General features: G+C 42.1%; 1 long non-coding RNA gene across 3 annotated transcripts in view; it reads right to left on the bottom strand.

Annotated features, from left to right (window-relative positions):
• Positions 1-366: 366 nt before the first annotated feature.
• Positions 367-18733, bottom strand: part of LOC109499777 — a 30029-nt gene continuing 11662 nt past the window's right edge. Inside the window, exons 3-7 of one of the 3 annotated variants that reach the window (XR_006598023.1) lie at positions 11076-12517; positions 9821-9996; positions 5783-5856; positions 5408-5610; positions 367-742 (exon numbers count right to left, since the gene is read on the bottom strand). This is a non-coding gene — a long non-coding RNA (uncharacterized LOC109499777). Of the gene's footprint in view, positions 743-4267; positions 5611-5782; positions 5857-9820; positions 9997-11075; positions 12518-18733 lie in introns of those variants that run through there. The other 2 variants (XR_002742364.2, XR_006598024.1) reach the window with 2 other exon arrangements.

Below are 18733 nucleotides of genomic sequence, written 5' to 3'. Positions count from 1 at the left end.
AGGACAAATGAGTCTCTGCCTTAAGGCATTCATAAGTTAATGGAAAAAAAACAAAGGGGTAAAATAGGCAACTGCCACCCATTGTGATATGTGCCATCATAGAATTAGGTCAGAGTACTAAAGGGAATTCTGAAGGGGGGGCCCTATATATAGTAGCCTGGGGCCAGAACCACATCTGGAGAGAAGGGATGCCTTGGCTGAATACTGAAGGTTGGAGAGAAGTTGGCCAGGCAAACATTACGGGGAAATGTTTCAGAATAGAAGCACAATGTTCAGTGGCCTCAAGTGAAAGAGACTGTGATACCTCTTTTTTTTTTTTTTAATGTTTATTTATTTTTGAAAGAGAACGAGCAGGGGAGGGGCAAAGAGAGAGGGAGACACAGAATCCACAGCAGGCTCCGGGCTCTGAGCCATGGGCACAGAGCCCGATGCAGGCAGGGCTCAAATCCATGAACCATGACATCATGACCTGAGCCACCCAGGCGACCCTTAGACTACAGTACGTCTTGAACTCCTGAGGTTCAAGACCGAGGGTCCTTCCTTAGGGCTGGAGCAGAGGCTGTGAGGTGGACAGGGTGAGGTGGGCCAGGGAAACTGAGAAGGGTCAAGGTCATGGTGACAGGTATGTCCCTGGGGGGATATGGACCAATTGGCAGCCCCAGGGAGCCTTCATCCAAGTCACTGTTGTGCGTTGCATTCTTCCTGCATCCCTGCTTTCCTCGTATTCCCCTGCCATCCATTCCTGCAGAAATCAAAAGTCATAACATGTAGACTACTGTAACTGTCCCTGGCTTAAAACTTTTCAGATTTCCCATGGCATTTATGATAAAATCTGAGACACTTATAGGCCTACAAATCCTTACCTCATCTGGCCACTGTTTTCCCCTTCAGCTCCATCCACACCCACTTCTTGCCAGTGGCATGTTCTCAACAACCTGCTCCCAGCTAACTCTTGCTCAGCTGGGACCTTTAGGTCTCAGCTTAAACTGTGCTTCCTAGGAGAATCCTTCCTTGATCCCAGTAGGCTCCTTTGTTACATTTTTCTGGGGTTTTGGGGGTTTTTTTGGTTTTTTTTTAGGTGGAATTCACAGAACAGAAAATTAACAATTTTAAAGTATATAATTCAGTGGCATTTACTACATTCAGTGTTGTGCAACCACCACTTCTGTCTGGTTTCAAAACATTTTCATCATCCCAAAAGAAATCGCTGTACCATTATCAGTCATTCTCTATTCTTCCCAACTCATGGCTGCAGGCAACCATCAATCTGTTTTCTGTCTGTATGGATTTACCTATTCTCGATATTTCATATAAAAAGAATTGTATGATATGTAATATTTTGTGCCTAGCTTCTGTTCAGCTCCTTTACATGATTAAGTAAATTTCCATTGTATAGATACTGCCATGTTTTCTTTCTCCATTCTTCCACTGATGGACATTTGGGTTTCCAATTTTTGGCTATTGTGAATAATGCTGCTACGGACACTTGTATACAGGTATTTGAGTACCTGTTTTCAATTCCTTTGGGTGTATATACCTAGGAGTGGAATTGCTGGTCATATGGTAATTTTATGCTTAACCTTTTGAGAAACTGTTAAACTGTTTCCCTCCATGGTTGTATGGTTTTGTTTTGTTTTTAATAATCCTATTCATCTGCCTATATCCTTTTCTTACCTACCTTACAAACTCTGTAAATGTCCTGACCATATCTGATTTATTTACCAGAAGCTAACAAAGTATGCACTCAAAAATATTTGTCCGCTGAACAAAGAAATGAGTGAATATGACGAAACTGATTCACGGTTTGAACAGATCACTCAGGGTACAGGTGATGGGTGGATTGGAGGGCCAGATGTGTGACAGAAACCAGCAGGGGCTGGCTGCATTGATCAGGAGCCTGATTAGACCCATAGACACAATGAGAGACCTTCCTCCAAGTTGTCATCACCACCAGAGCACAGCCCAGTACACTGCATTATACCTGTTCGTTTGCTTGATATCTTCCCCCATTTGCCCGTGAGTTCTTTAAAAAAAAATTTTAATGTTTATTTATCTTTTACAGAGAGAGAGAGACAGAGCATGAGCGGGGGAGAGGTAGAGATAGAGAGAGACACAGAATCTGAAACAGGCTCCAGGCTCCGAGCTGTCAGCACAGAGCCCAACGCGGGGCCTGAACTCATGGACAGCGAGATCATGACCTGAGCATAAGTCAGACACTCAACCGATTGAGCCACCCAGGCACCCCTGTCCATGAGTTTTTTAGGACAGCTACCACCAAGTTTTTCTGCACAGTAGATTCCCAACCAGTGTTTGATAAATGCATAAGTGAATACAAATGCAGAAACAGTAACCGTATGACCTTAGTGAGGCAAGATACATAACTTTTATTTATTTATTTATTTATTTATTTATTTTGAGAGGAAGGGCAGAGAGAGGGAGAGGGAGAAAGGAGGAGAGAGAATCCCAAGCAGGCTCTGTGCTGAACAGAGCCTGATGTGAGGCTCAATCTCACAACTGCTAGATCATGACCTAAGCTGATATCAGAAGCCGAATGCTTAACTGACTAAGCCACCCAGGCGCCCCAAGATACATAACCATTTAAGTCTTAGTTTCTTCAATGGCAAAATGGAGACAGTGACGGTCTCTGCTTCATAGGATTTCTGTGAAGAGTAAAAGAAATGAAGCCACCAGGGCTCTTGGCACTGGGCTGCCCATGGCAGGCCCTCACTAGTGGCATCATGCACTCTTTATGACTGCAGACATAATTAGAGCAAGTGACCTTCAGGTAAAGGAACAAGATTTCAGCCTAAATGACAGAAAAACATTCTAATGTAAATTTTATGAGAGCAGGACCACATTCGTGTTGTTCCCTTTGGTGTCTCCAGTGCCTGACACAGGGCCAAGACAAACTATCCACCAACTGTGTGGTGAGACTGATCAAAGGTAGAGTGGGCAGCCTATGAGGTGAAGAGCTGTTCATCACTGGAAGCAGGCAAAAACTGTCCACCTGTCAGAGATGCCAGAGAGGAAAGCCTACTTTGGCCGGACAACAGTTGAGGTGGCCACAGAGATCCCTTGCAATTCTGGGATCATTTATGTCCTTTGATTATCCTTATGAGACAGCAGACTCCTCCAAGGCATGAGTTGGGAACAGAGTAATACAAATATGTCTGTAAGGGTAGGGGCTACTGAACATAGTACTTTTCTCATCTTTCATGGGCAAATGAAAGCCTTTTAAATGCTTCAGAACTGAAAATGATGAAAGAAACTGAAATTTGGAATTTTCTGAGGAGCCTGAGTTTAAGGATGAAGGAAAGCTTCCTAGAAAGTGAGGAGCCCAAATCTCAAAAAGATATCTGTACTCCCACAGATATTTGGCTATTCACAGTAACCAAAGCATGGAAACACCTAAATGTCAACAACTGAATGAACAAAGAAAATGTGGAGAGAGAGAAAGGGAAAGAGAGAGAGTGTGTACAATAGAATATTATTTGGCCTTGAAAAAGAAGGAAATTCTGCCATTTGCAACAACATGGATGAACCTCAAGGACATAATGCTAAGCAAAATAAGCCAGACACAAATACTTCATCTCATTTACACGTGGAATCTAAAATAGTCAAACTCACAGAAATAGTAGGATGGTTGTTGCCAGGGCCTTAGGGGAGATAGGGAAAATAAAGAGACGTTAGTCAAAAGGTACAACTTTCAGGCAAGATGGGTAAATTCTGGAGATCTAATAATGTACAGCATGGTGACTGTAGTTAAGAATATGTATTGTATACTTAAAACTTGTGAAGAGGGTAGTTCTTAAGAGTTCTTACCACACCCAACACACACAAAAAAGAAGATGACAACTATGTGATGCTAGATATCTTAATTAGCTTGGGGCGCCTGGGTGGCTCAGTCCATTAAGCATCCAACTTCCAGCTCAGGTCATGATCTCATGGCTCCTGAGTTCGAGTCCTGCGTCGGACTCTCTACTGTCAGTGCACAGCCCACTTCTGATCTTTTGTCTCCCTCTCTCTGTGCCCCTCACTCATTCATTTCTCTCTCTCTCTCTCTCTCTGTCTCAAAAATAAACATTTTATAAAAGGAAAAGACATTATAAACTTAAAAAAAATTAGCTTGATTGTGGTGATCATTTCACAATATACACATGTATTAAAACCTCAAGTTGTACACCTTAGATATATACAATTTTTTTAATTTTTGAATTATGCCTCAAAAAAGTTGGTAAAAAAAGCTAGGAGTCTAAGAGTCAGATAATTGTGTTTTGCTTAATGTACTTCTCTTTAGCAATTGCAAAAACTTTTGTATTTTCCAATTGGAAAATTCTAAATACTATTTTCACTGTGGTAAATACACATGACATGAAGTTTGCCATTTTAACCATTTTACCATTTTTAAGCATACAGTTCAGTAGCATTAAGTACATCTGCATTGTTTTACAGCGCTCCATTTCCAGAACTTTTTCATCATCCCAATCTAAATATTTTTAAATATTAATATGTCACCTAAGAACTCTGTTTAGAAGCTGGAGGTAAACTGTTGATTAGCAATTAGCTTTTTTAAAGAAAGGAAAACCAATAGAATGTCTTTTTTCCAGGATCATCTCATGAAGTTGCTTTCCTATGAAATAAAGTAGCTGAGTTTCCTGGGTAGAAAAGGTGCTTTCAAGAGATTTTCTGTCTGTAAACTGATTTACATGTCATTTGTTTGAGGGTTCAGAAAGATTAAAAACCATATAGATTTCATGCATAGCAAACACAGTGGTCAATAAACACCCTCAAAACCTTCTATTCCAAGAGTCAATAATTGAAGCCTTCCAAGCATACTATGGTGCTACTACAGAAATGAAAATCACCAGCCTCAGATAATTTGGTTACTTGCTTGATTTGCACCTATTTGAACTACAGTTGCTTTCACAGCAGGAGTGTAATAACTCCACCTGCCCATATCGGAATCTCATAGATAAGACATGAAATCCATTAACAAGACATCATTTTTTGACCACAGAGGTAGTTTCTGTTTCTTCTCCAGCTGACCTTGCAGGGCATCCCCAAGCAGCTCTGTGTGCTGGGCTCCACTGGCGGGCATCAGTGCGGAGGTGGGCCTGGGCCTCAAACATCACATAGTCACCCAGGGGCTCCACCAACACAGCCAGCGACAGTTCCTGACGACAATGCACAGCAGGCCCAATCAGACCGATTATAATCAGCTCATATTGCTTTATTTTACTTCCTTCATTTGATAGAAACAGAATCACCAAATTCAAAAGATTCCTGAGCAGCAAAGGTGAATGAAACAAATAGCTAATATCAGACACCATTTCAAAAGCAACTGCCTGGGTAAGCCTGTAATAGAATTTCCCAGTTTACAACTCTGAAGATGAAGAAGGCAAGTTACCATGGAAACAAATACTCTCTTTAAAGAGAGACAGGCTCCTCTCTTAGTCTGAGCTCTTTCCAGAAGGGAGGAGGGGAGAGAAGGGGAAAGGCAGGCCAAGGATCTTCAGCGAGAACAATGAAGTTTTCTTCTCATTATTGAAATACTACCTATGAAATTTGCTTCGAGGGTCAGCTCAAGACTGTTTCATTTTCTTGGTTGTACTATTTAAGAAAAAAACAAAAAACCTCAAGTCAGATATTTTAAGATGTGTAAGCAAAATGACATTGTATTGATCATTTCTTTACTTTTTTTTCTTTATTCAATTAATGACACATGTTGGTGACAAGTGAAAAACAATGGCAATACATGACATAAAAGGCAAAGAGGACTCACTTTTCCTGGTCTCCTTATTCCCAGCACACACTCTCTGAGGTAACGCTCTGTTGGCTGTTTTTCTCTGCCTCTGCCTTGTTCATGGATATATACAGTAAAACGATTATATACAAACAGAAACCCCAATTTAAAAATGGGCAAAGAACTTAAATAGCTATTTCTGCAAAGAAAATATACAAATGACCGGTAAGCGCATGAAAAGATACTCAACATTAATGATTAGGGAAATGAAAATGAAAATAAGATCTCATGGGACGCTCGGGTGGCTCAGTCAGTTAAGCATCCAGCTCCTGATTTCAGCTCAAGTCAGGATTTCAACTTGTGAGTTCAAGCCCCATCAGGCTCTGTGCTGACAGCATAGAGCCTGCTTGGGACTCTGTCTCTCTCTCTCTCTGCCCCTCCCCACTCCTACTCTCTCTCTCTCTCTCAAAAATAAACATTTTAAAAAATGCTTAAAATGAGATCTCGCAATAAGATACCACTTTACACCTACTAGGGTGGGTGGCTGTTATAAAAAAATAAAAAACAGAATTCCAAAATAGCAAGTATTGTTGAAGATGTGGAGAAATTGGAACTATTAGGCACTGCTGGTGGGAATGTAAAACAGTACAGTCACTCTGAAAAACAGTATGGTACTTCCTCAAAAAATGTAAAACAATTACCATATGTTCCCCAGATTCTACTTCTGGGTATATAACCAAAAGAGTTGAAAACAGGGATTTGAACAGATATTTGCACACCTACGTTCATAGCAACATTATTTACTATTGCGTTATTTTTTTTTTTAATTGAAGTGTAGCTGATACACAATGTTACCTTAGTGTCAGGTGTACAACAGTGATTCGACAAGTCTGTACGTTACGCTACAATGGCATTGTTTACAACACTTGGGTAGAAGCAACCCCAAGTGTCCATTGACAAAGGAGTGGATAAATTGCGGTATACACATACAACGGAGTATTATTCACCCTTAAAAAGAAAGGAACTACTGACACATGCTACAATATGGTTGAACCTGTAAGACATTATGCTAAGCGATGTAAGCCAGTCATAAGAAGACAAATACAGTCATAAGAGGACGAATACTATATGATTCTACTTGTATGAGGTGCCTCAAAGAGTGAAACTAATAGAGACAGAAAGCAGAAGGGCAGTTGCCAGGGGCCAAGGCAGGGGGGGAGGAGGAAGTTAGTGTTAAAGTGGGTACAGTTTCAGTTTGGGAAGGTGGAAAAGTTTTGGAGATGAATGGTGATGATGATTACACAACAGTGTGCATATACGTAATGCCATAGAACTGTCCACTTAAAAATGGTTAAAATGATGTGTGTCAATTATATTTTTTAAAAAGTCCAAAAAGTGGTTAAAATTGTAAATTTTGTTATGTTTATTTTAACACGATAACAATTGTAGTTATGTGTCATGTACAGGGGTGTTTTTGTATATATAGTTGACCCCGGGATAACACAGGTTTCAACTATGCTTGTCCACTTATACGTGGATTTTTTTCAGTAAATACAGTACAGTACTATAAATGTATCTTCTCTTCTTATGATTTTCATTTTTTTTTTTAGTTTATTTCTTTCTTTTCAGAGAGAGAGAGGGAGTGCATGTGCAAGCGGGAGGTGCAAAGAGAGAGAGGGAGAGAGAGGGAATCCCAAACAGGCTGTCACCTCAGAGCCCGACATGGGGCTCTAACTCACAAACCGTGAGATCATAACCTGAACCGAGATCACCAGTCGGACACTTAACTGAGCCACCCAGGCCCCTCTCTTCCTTATGATTTTCTTAATAACATTTTCTTTTCTCTAGCTTATTATAAGAAAATAGTATATAAAATATATATAACATATAAAGTATGTGTTAATCAGCTGTCTTATCAGTAAGGTTTCCAGTCATCAGTAGGCTCTTAGTAGTTAAGTAGTTAAGTTTTGGGGAAGTCAAAAATTGTATTTGGATTTTCAACTGTGTGGTGGGTAGAGTGGTGCCCCAGCACCCTGCAGTGTTCAAAGGTCAACTGTATAGATGTCTTAGATAGATAGATGATAGGTAGGTAGATAGATAGATAGATAGATGGATGTACGGGGATTTCATTTTTGCTCTTATTAATTTTACTAAAAGAGAATTATACTACACATATATTCCTTATGTAACAAACCCCAAACCTTAAAGATATAAAGCAATCATTTAAGTCTGCTTAGAATTAGGGATTCTATGAATCAGGAATTTAACCCAGGCACAGAAGGGACAGCCATCTCTTCTCCATGGTGTCTGAGGCCTCTGGAAAGACTCAAAGGCTGGAGCTTGGATCATCTGGAGGCTTCTTCACTTACATGTCTGGCAGTTGACAGTCCTCACTTGGACTGTCAACTGCAGCATCTCCACATGGGCTGCTTCTTTGAACTTCCTCATAGCATGGAAGCTGAATTCAAGCGGTGGTGTCCCACGAAAGGAGACCAGAGGTATGTGGCATTTTTATAATCTAGCCTCAAAGGTCACATTGGGTCCTACTATATTCAGTTGGTTGAGGCCATTACAAAGATCTGTCCACGTTCAAGGGTAAGGGCTCAATGGGAGGAGTGTTAGGTCCTTTGTAAGAGGAGTCTGTGGGAGGGACGATGTTGTTGTGGCCATCTTTGGCAAACACAGTCTGCCACAACTTTCATTAGTTTGCAGCTTGCTTTTACAGCATTTCAGTGGCATCCCCAAAAGTCAGTAAAGATGTCATTCTTCAGTTTTTCTCACTTATTTATAATTACAAAATTACTCTTAATTCTAAAAGTAATATAAATATAGTAACAAAACTTGGAAAACATGTAAGAGAAATTTATCCACAACCCCCCTCCATCAACCAATCACTGTAATTATTTTTAGTCTTTTTATTCCATAATTTTCTTATAATGTACACAGAGTTTTGTGTTCATTTTTATTTTCCCTTAGCATATAAGCCCCCAAATTCACATCTCAGTACTAAGTTATCTTCTTTATTTTTCTTGTGCGGATAAAGCAAAAATAAGAGTAGGGTACATGACGGGACAAAATCTTCAGCTCAGAACATTTGCTTAGCCTAATCCTACGTAAAACACATTGTGAAATATCACACCAAGGTTTCAAGTCCCCCATCTTCTTTAATGAACAGAAAGCTGAGACACACCGATTCTGGAAAAGTCATGGCTTGAGTGAGTTGTGCCTCAGGCCACAGTTACGTAAGGAGCAAGCTAGTGACTGGCCTGGGTGTGGAATGCCAGCATGCAAGCTTTCACTCACTTTTCTGCTCTGAAAGCTTGGCTTCAGGATTTCAACAAATACATGAATCTAGCATATTAAAGATTGACAAAGCCCATATCTCCTAAACACTATTCCAAACTATCGCTCATTGTCACTGGCCTGCTGTGAAATGAGAGAAAAAAAATAAAAATGCGGTGAGTTTTTCATAAAGCTAAATGTATTCAGGTTTTTAAAAGTTGAGCTTTTTTCTGGGATTTTTAAGTTTATTTATTTTGAGAGAGTGAGAGTGCGAGCAGGGGAGGGGCAGAAAGAGAGGGAGAGAAGGAGAGAGAGAATCCCAAGCAGGCTCCATGCTCAGCCTTACATGGGACTCGATCTCACCACAGCAAGATCACGACCGGAACCGCTATTGGGAGTCACATGCTTAACCGACTGAGCCACCCAGGCGCCCCAGGATCATTTTTTTTTTTTAATGTCAACATTTATTTTCTTTTATGACTTAATTCTGATCATAGATTTTCTTAGCATTTCCGGTCAGCAAAATAAAATTGGCAATTCTAAACTTAGTCACCCTTAAATTTAGTTCCAACTATTTTACTGCTCTGTGACATCCCACCTCTAGGAAACACTGATCTAGTCCAGACTGCCTCCTTATGAAGAACCTTAGAATGTGATGTATATGTCAAAAGGGATTACATTCCAAGGTAAGGGAAAGACTGGTTGACATGAGAAAGGGATCAAGAATGCTGAGCTGTGCCTGTGACAGTCCAGTTGTGTGCATCAAGCAGGTCAGTTATGCTCAGAGCCTCTTACCTCAGTCATCAAGACCTGTCAGTACTGCCACCTTCTCCCTGCAGGGTGAGGAGAGGTGAGAGCCTTAATTGTGCAAAGTGCAGAATGCTGTGTCAGTGCTGAGCGTCTCATTGTGCTGTGTCCTGTCCTCCTTGGAGCTTTCCTTCACAAAGGCTGCTCAGCAGGTCCTGCAATGGCTGGTGGAAAAATGTGAGGAGAGATCTTCTAACATACCAAGTATTTCCCTGGGAGTTCTTAATTTCAATGAGAAGAATATTCTCTAATTAAAATGCCGCTGCAGATTTTTTTAAAAAACAAATTGCCATCTAATTTCCCTTTGATCTGCTTTTTCCATTTGGGTTGCAAGGTTTAACACAATTTTCCCCAAACACTTTGAGTCTGCAGTAATTTTATTCCATTCTTATTAAATTTCAAAGGACAAAATGTGAAGCCACTAGAACAATCTAAGCTTTTTACCACTTCCCTTAGACAATAAGCATTTTCAGGGCATTCTACAATGTGCCTAACATTGCGTTAGGTGTTGGAGACACAAAGATGAATAAATACAACTTGGCCCTTGCCCTGACTTGGTTCAGTGTTTCCAGGACATGATCAAGCCATAAACAGAACAGTTGTAATGCAATGTGGTGATGATAGAAATACCATCACACAGCCGTGGTATAAAATCCCTTGCTGGAGCAAAGTGGTGACTCTGGCTGAGCTGACACTTTTTTATTTTATTTTTAAAGATTTTATTTTTAAGTAATCTCTACACCCAACGTGGGGCTCGAACTCACAACCCCAAGACCAAGAGTCACATGTTCCTCTGACTGAGCCAGCCAGGCACCGCTGAACTGACACTTTAAATGAAACTTAAAGGAAGACTAAAATTCAGCCAAATGAGGGCATGAAGGCATCCCAGGCAGATGAGACAACATAAGCTTAGGTCCCAGAGTGGGAAATGGCATGGCCCCTGTTGAGTGTGTGCGTTTGTGTAATGTATGCCCATGTATGTGTATGCATCTATGTCTATGTGTAAGCCTTTGTGTGTGTGATTGTGTTTCCATGATAGGAAAGGGCTGGGGTAGGTATGGTCTGGGAGACTTAACTGAATGGCATGAGGACAAGCAAGTTAATCTGAAGCAAGGTAGCAGCATCCTGTATTATTTGTGGGTCTTAGAGAAAGATTCAAAGGTTTGCTTTAGACAACCTAGAAAGAAGACAAAATTGACTCCTACACAGATAAGTTTGACTTTAATGCATGTTTTGAACATACCTATTGGAGGCTCTGTTAGAAACCAATGCTCATCCCTGGAATGGAGAATCCACGTTCTCTTGTAGAAATGATTCCCGGGGCCCTTGTCTTCTGGGGTCCAGTCCAGGGCTTCTCAAGCCTTGATATCCACCGAAAAATGGATCACTGGAGATCTTGTTAAGACGCAGATTCTAATTCAGTGGCCCAGGATTCTGCATTTCTAACAAGCTCGCAGGTGATGCCAGTGCTGCTGTCCACAGAGCACACTTTGAGCAGCAAGGTCTAACGCTCTTGTTGCCACAGTCTTGATCACCTGCCCCCTAGACAGACCACAGGGGATTCACTGCCCTCAAATCAGTAGTTAATAGTGCAGAGTCTGCCAGAGGACTGTGTTTGGATCTTCCGTGTCCCTGGGACATAGGGTCCCATCTAGCAGGAGTCCAGACCCTCAGGTTTGGCTCCACAGACCTAGAAGTGAAGGGTGGAAGTGGGGCAGAAGGAGGTAGAAATGGTGGTGTGGGGCTGGCACTTGCTCAGAAAATAGGCCCAAATACCTCCTGTGACAGGAATTAAGTAAGATACTAAGGGGCACAGAAAAAGGAAGCAGGAGCTCAGGCAAGGGTCCGGGCAGAGCCTCAGAGTCGGGGTGGGGGGGTACTTATCACTGACTATGTGCCAGGGACCATATTTAAGCTTTACACAGCTGTCACATTTCATCTTCAGCCAAAGCCTGTGCAAAGCAGACTATAAATCCCTGCTAACAAATGAGGAACTTGAAGTGCAGAGCATTTCGCTAAATCACCCAACCTCCCAGTGGGCGCACAGTGAAGCCAGAGTTCACACTCAGGTCTGCATGATCTGAAAGCCCAAGGCCTTCAGGTACCCTACACTGTCCACTGTCCTTTATGATGATGAATGAGATCCAGGCTCTGTGCTTGGGCCAGAGGTATCCTAGGGTAGGGCCTTTTGATACATATATATATTTTACATTTTATTTATTTATTTTGAGAGAGCATGAATGGGGGAGGGGCAGAGAGAGAGGGAAAGAGAGAATCCCAAGCAGGCTCCGCACCAGCAGCACAGAGCTCGATGCAGGGATCGATCCCAGGAACCGTGCAATCATGACCTGAGCTGAAACCAAGAGTCAGACGTTCAACAGAGCCGCCCGGACACCCCGGTTCTTTTGATGTTTGCTTCCAAAGCAAGTAATGTCAGCCATGAATAAAGGAAGGCCTAGGCCAGGAGGAAGCAGGTCAGAAGCTGGCATCTAAAGGAGACCTAGTATCTGGAATTGGACCACTCTTGGAAAAAGAGTCCTGGATCTCTTGGTACCTCTGCCTCCATGTAGCCCAGCCAGGGGTAAGAGCCCTCATGATCTTGGCATGTGCACAGGTAGACAAACTGGTTGGTGGGCATCTTCAAGCCATCTTGAATAGAAACTTTGGCAGCAATGGAATATTTACCTGAAAAAAAGGAGACAGAGCACTGAAGGGGAAGACTATAATATGACAAAGGGTCTTGGACACAGTAAGTAATCAATAACTGGAAGCTGCTATTATAATTATTGCTGCTGTTGTGGGATGCTGTTTCTGTGCCTTGCTAGAGAACCAGCCAGTGAGCTACTAGCAACATCCCCAGGGATAATTCAATATAAAATATTCCCAAGAAACTAAAGCCTAAATGAGTCCACCCAAACGGCCAACAAACCAGCTGAAGCTTCATAAAGTACCCTGGGGAGCCTGCACCTCACCATCACTAATATCGAGATACCAGGATGCTGTTGGCACGTGGCCACCACTCATGCCCACCTGTTCCTCCTTGACCTCATAGTTCAAAAATTGTGATTCTAGATTCCCAGAGCCTTCCGGTAGAATGAGCCTCAGACTGCAGTTGAAAGACCCACTCTTTTCCCTTGCTGACACACTCAGTCTCCTCATGTGTGAAATGGAGACGATCCCCCCTGTGCAGCCTACCACAGGACCAAGTGGGAGGAAGTGTGTGAAAGGAGGTAAAAGACTGCTGAGCGCTACACACGTAGAGGCAATGACATTACTCTGCCGACGTCTTGCCATTGTCTTCTGACTTGGGAACTCATTCTTTATTAAAATCTTATTACTGCATCTTCTGTGTTTCCTCTAAACTGCCTCAGATCCTCTGAGGAACCAGGAAGCGTTTACTTCCATACATACCTCCATAAAATAAAAGCCTACATGGAACCTAAAAGCAAAATTACATGTATAGATCTAAATGCACCTATGTGTATAGACACATGTATGTATGCACACAGTCACACAGATATTTATACAGATGTATATATAATAATGTAATATATATAATTTGTCCTCTGTACCAAACTCAATGGACCACCTATGAAAGCAGGTGAAGCATTTGCACAATTAGTTTAAAAGATTATTATTTAAAAACAGAAATAGCTTGGAGCAGATGACTGAAAATCATTCCTTGCTGCAACTCAAATGAAGGAAGCTGTCTGATTCTTGGAAATTTAGACATTCTTCTAGTAATTTAGCACAAAAATGGGCCTGGCTCAATCTGCTCTTCACATTTTGGTAATTTAAAAGGACATAACGGAATTTTATTTTAATGGTAATTGCAAACTCATGCAGAAAATGTAAATGCACATTTCATGATTAGCTTACAGCATAAACTATGGCTTCTATTAATGTATTCCAATTTGTAATTCTTTTCACAGTATGAGATTTGAAAGCTGTGATTAAAATTAATTAGGTTAAGTAAAGTTTATCCCCCCTGAGCACTTCTATTGGGAAAAAGCAAGAGGAAAATGTGAACTACATCTGGCTCTGCAGGAAGCTGTGTCTTCACAAGAAGTCGGCTGACTTCTTTTCTCCCCACAGAGGTTGCATGCTGCTTATTTGGCATATCTCAAGCACCATGTATCTCCTCAAGGAGCTAATTGAACCATTAAACTATTCTGTGCTGCCTCACAAAAACCAGACTGTGACTACATCATCTTCAAATAAAGATATAAGGTAGATCCATCCATTGTTTAAACACAATAAATCTGGGGGCGGGGGGGGGGGGGAACGTACATCTGGTAAACCTAAAGTAATGCTGGCCACCCAGAATTCAGTACCATAATTGCTATGAAGGAGGTGCCAAATGAGGGAACAATAAAGATAATGACTAATTAACACCTGTACTGAGCTCTCTGCTTTGCACATTGTCTTAAATATTACCTCAGTTGATCTCCTCAACAATCCTGACAAGGAATCCTTCCTGTTCTCCCATTTCACAGATGAGGATACTGAATGTTAAGTGAGGTGCCCAGGATAAAAAAGTGCTGGAGATTAGACCCAGTTCTAATCCTACACTCTTAAGGCTCAGCTCTATAGCTGCACAAAACAAAATAAAACAAAACTTTTAACCTATGTCTGGCCTATGTTTTCACAATAAGTTGAAATTCATTACTAAGTATCATATGATAGGAACTAAGGCAAAGGTTAACAGCTCCAGAATGGTGTCACACATCCCAATAAGTAAAGCATAAATTTGGACGGCCAAGACAAAACAAAGTGAAAAACTGACCAGGGACACTCTACTTCTACTTCTTCTTCTTCTTCTGGGTTTTGTTTGTTTGTTTGTTTGTTTTATTTTGAGAGACAGCGAGCAAGAGTGAGCACATTCATGTATGGACAGGGGAGGGGCAGAGAGAGAGAGGGAGAGAGAGAGAGTCCCAAGCGGGTTCCACACTGTCAGGACAGAGCCCAACTCGGGCTCAAACTCAACAGATCATGACCTGAGCCAAAATCAAGAGTCAGGCACTGAACTGACTGAACCACCCAGGTGCCCCAGCAACACTCTACTTCTTATTGAAGACACTGGTGAGAGTTCTCCAGTCTCCCTTTACTGTCCCTTTGCTTGATACCCAGCAACTTGTGCTGCCCCTGGCTCATGTCCTTTGGCACAGTGAAGTCCCAGTTCTAGTCCAAGCCCTGGGAATACAGACACGGACAACATACATCCTGTGTCTGAGCTAGCCTATGTCCTGAGTCATGATAGACCCTCATCTCCTGTGACTCATCCTACCTGGCTCTCCACACTGTCTGCCTTGACTGTATCCAGGGAGGACTAGCTGGTCCTATCTGTTAACTTGTGATGATGTGAATTAACATGCCATCAAGGAAGGAAAAAAAATACCTCTCCCTGGGCATTTTAGTTTTTTTAAAAAACTTTTTAAATATTTATTTATTTTTGAGAGAGACAGAGTGTGAGTGGGGGAGGGCCAGAGACAGAGGGAGACACAGAATCCGAAGCAGGCTCCAGGCTCTGAGCTGTCAGCATAGAGACTGATGCGGGACTCGGACTTATGAACCGTGAGATCATGACCTGAGCCGAGGTTGGATGCTTAACGAACTAAGCCACCCAGGCACCCCTCTCCCTGGGTACTTTAAATGACACCTCTTCTAGTGTAGTGAAGAAAGAAGTAGCTTTCAAGTATGGAAAACTGGATTTCACTCATAGTTCTGCCAAGGACCTTGGATGACTAATCTCTTCTATGCCTTTAAAATGGGTGCTTTTTGTCTTCTAGCACTGATAGAAATTTCTGTGATGATGCCAATGTTCTAATTCTGTACTTTAAATAAGGTAGCCACTAGCCCATGTGGCCAATGGCTACTATATTGAACAAAGCAGGCATATGATCTCTTAAGCCTCTTTCCTCTCTAGAGCTCTATATAAAATAAAATCTAAAGGTGGGAACTTCTAGCTCATATGAGAGGAGATTAGTTGGAAAGGTGGGGGAGTAGGTAGGACCTAACAATGACCCTTATATCCTGCAACATGGAAGACCACAAGCTCCTAGAGACTAAAGGCAACACATCTTGCTTTTTAGGTGGACGATGGTGTAAGAAGACTCTTCTATCCACAGTGGCGGTTGGGCCCAGTTACATGTTCACGGGTGGCCAGTTCCTACAGCCTATTTCTGGTATGATGTGGGCATGCTGAAATACCAAAAAATGAGCAGGGAGTAGCCTCCAGAACCAAACTAGCCTCTGCTTGCAGAGGCTCCCAATAATCTTGCTCTTCCTTCCTGCTGCCTGTGAGTGAGGAGTTAGTGAGCTCTCCTTACATCTGCCCGCCTATGAGGAGCACAGTGCCTGAAAATATCTTAGCTCTGCTGGCAAATAACATTCTATTAAATCTGTCCAGTAGCAGGACTAAACGAACCTGTGAACTCCTCTTCCCTAAAAATCCATTCAATTCAACAAACAGGGACAGCACTGAACCATGGCTGTGGAAAAATAAGATGTATGAGATATGGCCCCTGACCTGCAGGCAGGTGTGGTCTGGGGGATGACTGCAAATTCACTGTCCTGTGCCATAGGTTAGAGGCAGCAAGCTATCACGGGAAGTTTCTAAACCAGCTTAGATTTTTATATTTGTAAACGTTTCCCTCGTGAGCATATACAACACTTGATAAGTTTCAAAAATTAGCTAAAAGGATGTTTACAGACTATTAACTCTTAGGAAGGCTTTTTGAACCTGTTATTTCAATATATCTCCCAAATTTTGTCTTTCGGGGACTTGGTACATTCTGGGGTAAAACTCTGGTTTCATTGTTGCTGAAGAAAAAACACCCACAGAGGACAAGGCCATGTGAGTATTGTTTGATATTCTTAAGTCCCATACTCTGAAACCAAGGAGTCTCCAAAGATAAAGAATATTTCCCGGGGCGCCTGGGTGGCTCAGTCGGTTGAGTGTCCGACTTAAGCTCAGGTCACGATCTCACGGTCCGTGAGTTCGAGCCCCGCGTCGGGCTCTGGGCTGATGGCTCAGAGCCTGGAGCCTGCTTCTGATTCTGTGTCTCCCTCTCTCTCTGTCCCTCCCCCGTTCATGCTCTGTCTCTCTCTGTCTCAAAAATAAATAAAAACGTTAAAAAAAATTAAAAAAAAAAGAATATTTCCCTAAAATTCAGGAATTAAGTGAAGGACTGATTTTGTTTACATGATACTTAAATTAAAAAGAACAAACAGCATGTGCTTAGAAGTTAGAGAACATGGTTGGGGGGTTACTGTCCTCCAGGCAAGGAGCAGAATTGACTCCATGTTAAACAGCGAGAGTATCCTTGTTCTCAGATGTCCCCTCTCCACACAAAAATGTCCATTTCTGTCTTCTAGAACCATAGAAATTGGAGGTAAAGGCGATCTTTTTTTTTTTTTTTGACATCTATTCATTTTTGAGAGACAGAATGCAAGTGGGGCAGGGTCAGAGAAAAAGTGAGACACAGAATCCTAAGCAGGCTCCAGGCTCTGAGCTGTCAGCCCAGAGCCTGAAGTGGGGCTTGAACCCACAAACCGTGAGATCGTGACCTGAGCTGAAGATAGACACTTAAAGACTGAGCCACCCAGGTGCCCCAGAGGTAAAGGTGATTCTTGGGGAATATTTTGTCCAGCCTCTCCATTTCATAGCAAGAAAACAAGTTGAGAGATTCACATGGACTCTGAACAGGAACTCCTGGCTCTGCCCTGCCTTCTAATCAGATAGACTAATTCTATTTAATAGAACCCCCTTCCAATAAACCCTTCCCAGAACAGGCAGTACTCAGGGGTGGGAGAAGCTTCCGCAATCCCTGAACGCTGCTTTTTGGGTCTGGCATTCCCATCTCCCGGTCAGCAGAGCCAGACTGACTTAGGGAAGGAAGTAATGGTTACAGTTTCCAGCTTTGAGGTCAGACATCACATATTCACAACTTCACAGAACTGGCAACTCTGAACAAATTACCTCACGAAGCTTGAGTTTCCTTTTTAAATAATTGAACCAATTCATAATGCTTTTGTGAGGAACAAATGCAGCAGTTAAGCCTTTACAAAGATTAAGCAATCCATAAATGTTAACTGATTTTATACTAATATTATTATCAAGAGGTGACTATTCTGAATTTGTACGATGAATCTGGGGGATTTAGCAATTGGGAGACCCTGGTTCTGACGAGATACGGGGTCTTTGGGGCATTACTTCACCTCTCCCTGCCTCAGCTTCCTTATGCGATGGGGCCTCACTGATCTCTCACTGATCTCTCAGGATTGCTTTGGGGGTTAAATGATAAAGAGTATGTAAATGAGCCATTAATTCTTGTATCCAGTAGATGCTGGAGAGCTGTTTATCTGTATTTCAGCAAGTCATGGCAAGAGTCCCCTAAGGAGAATCAGAAGATCCTGTGACAGGACAAGAAAGCTAGTGACCTGTGTCTGGGCTTCTCCATCCTGCATGGCCACGCTCTTCTGAGACACCCTGAGGACCGTGTATTTTAGGAGGAGAACTGTGCTTCCTCCTCATACCTTGACAACTTTCCCAGCAAATGTCTTCCTAAGCTTCAGTTCATGTGGGGACCTCAGGAAAGGATCTGTCTTGTGTGTCCAGCTTTTCTTATCTAATGCCGCTCATGAGATATAAACTCCCTATGCTTGGGCTACAGCTCTTCCAGAGAAAGGGTCCAGGTCTACCCAGACCTGCATGCACTCTAGGGCATAGGAGTGATGATACATTATGTATTAATTTCCCACCCCTTTAGATTATCAATTTTTTGCAGATGTCCTGCAATATGCATGATATATTAATATAGTTACACACACAAATATTCATAGTGAGGTGCATGCTGAAAATGAGTTTACAGATGGGGCGGACAATCAAGTAATTTGGGA

The sequence above is a fragment of the Felis catus genome, chromosome B2 (assembly GCF_018350175.1).
Source record: "Felis catus isolate Fca126 chromosome B2, F.catus_Fca126_mat1.0, whole genome shotgun sequence".
Lineage (NCBI taxonomy): Eukaryota > Metazoa > Chordata > Mammalia > Carnivora > Felidae > Felis > Felis catus.
Note: the sequence above shows the minus strand (reverse complement) of the source record. Positions and strands in the feature narration are given on the sequence as shown.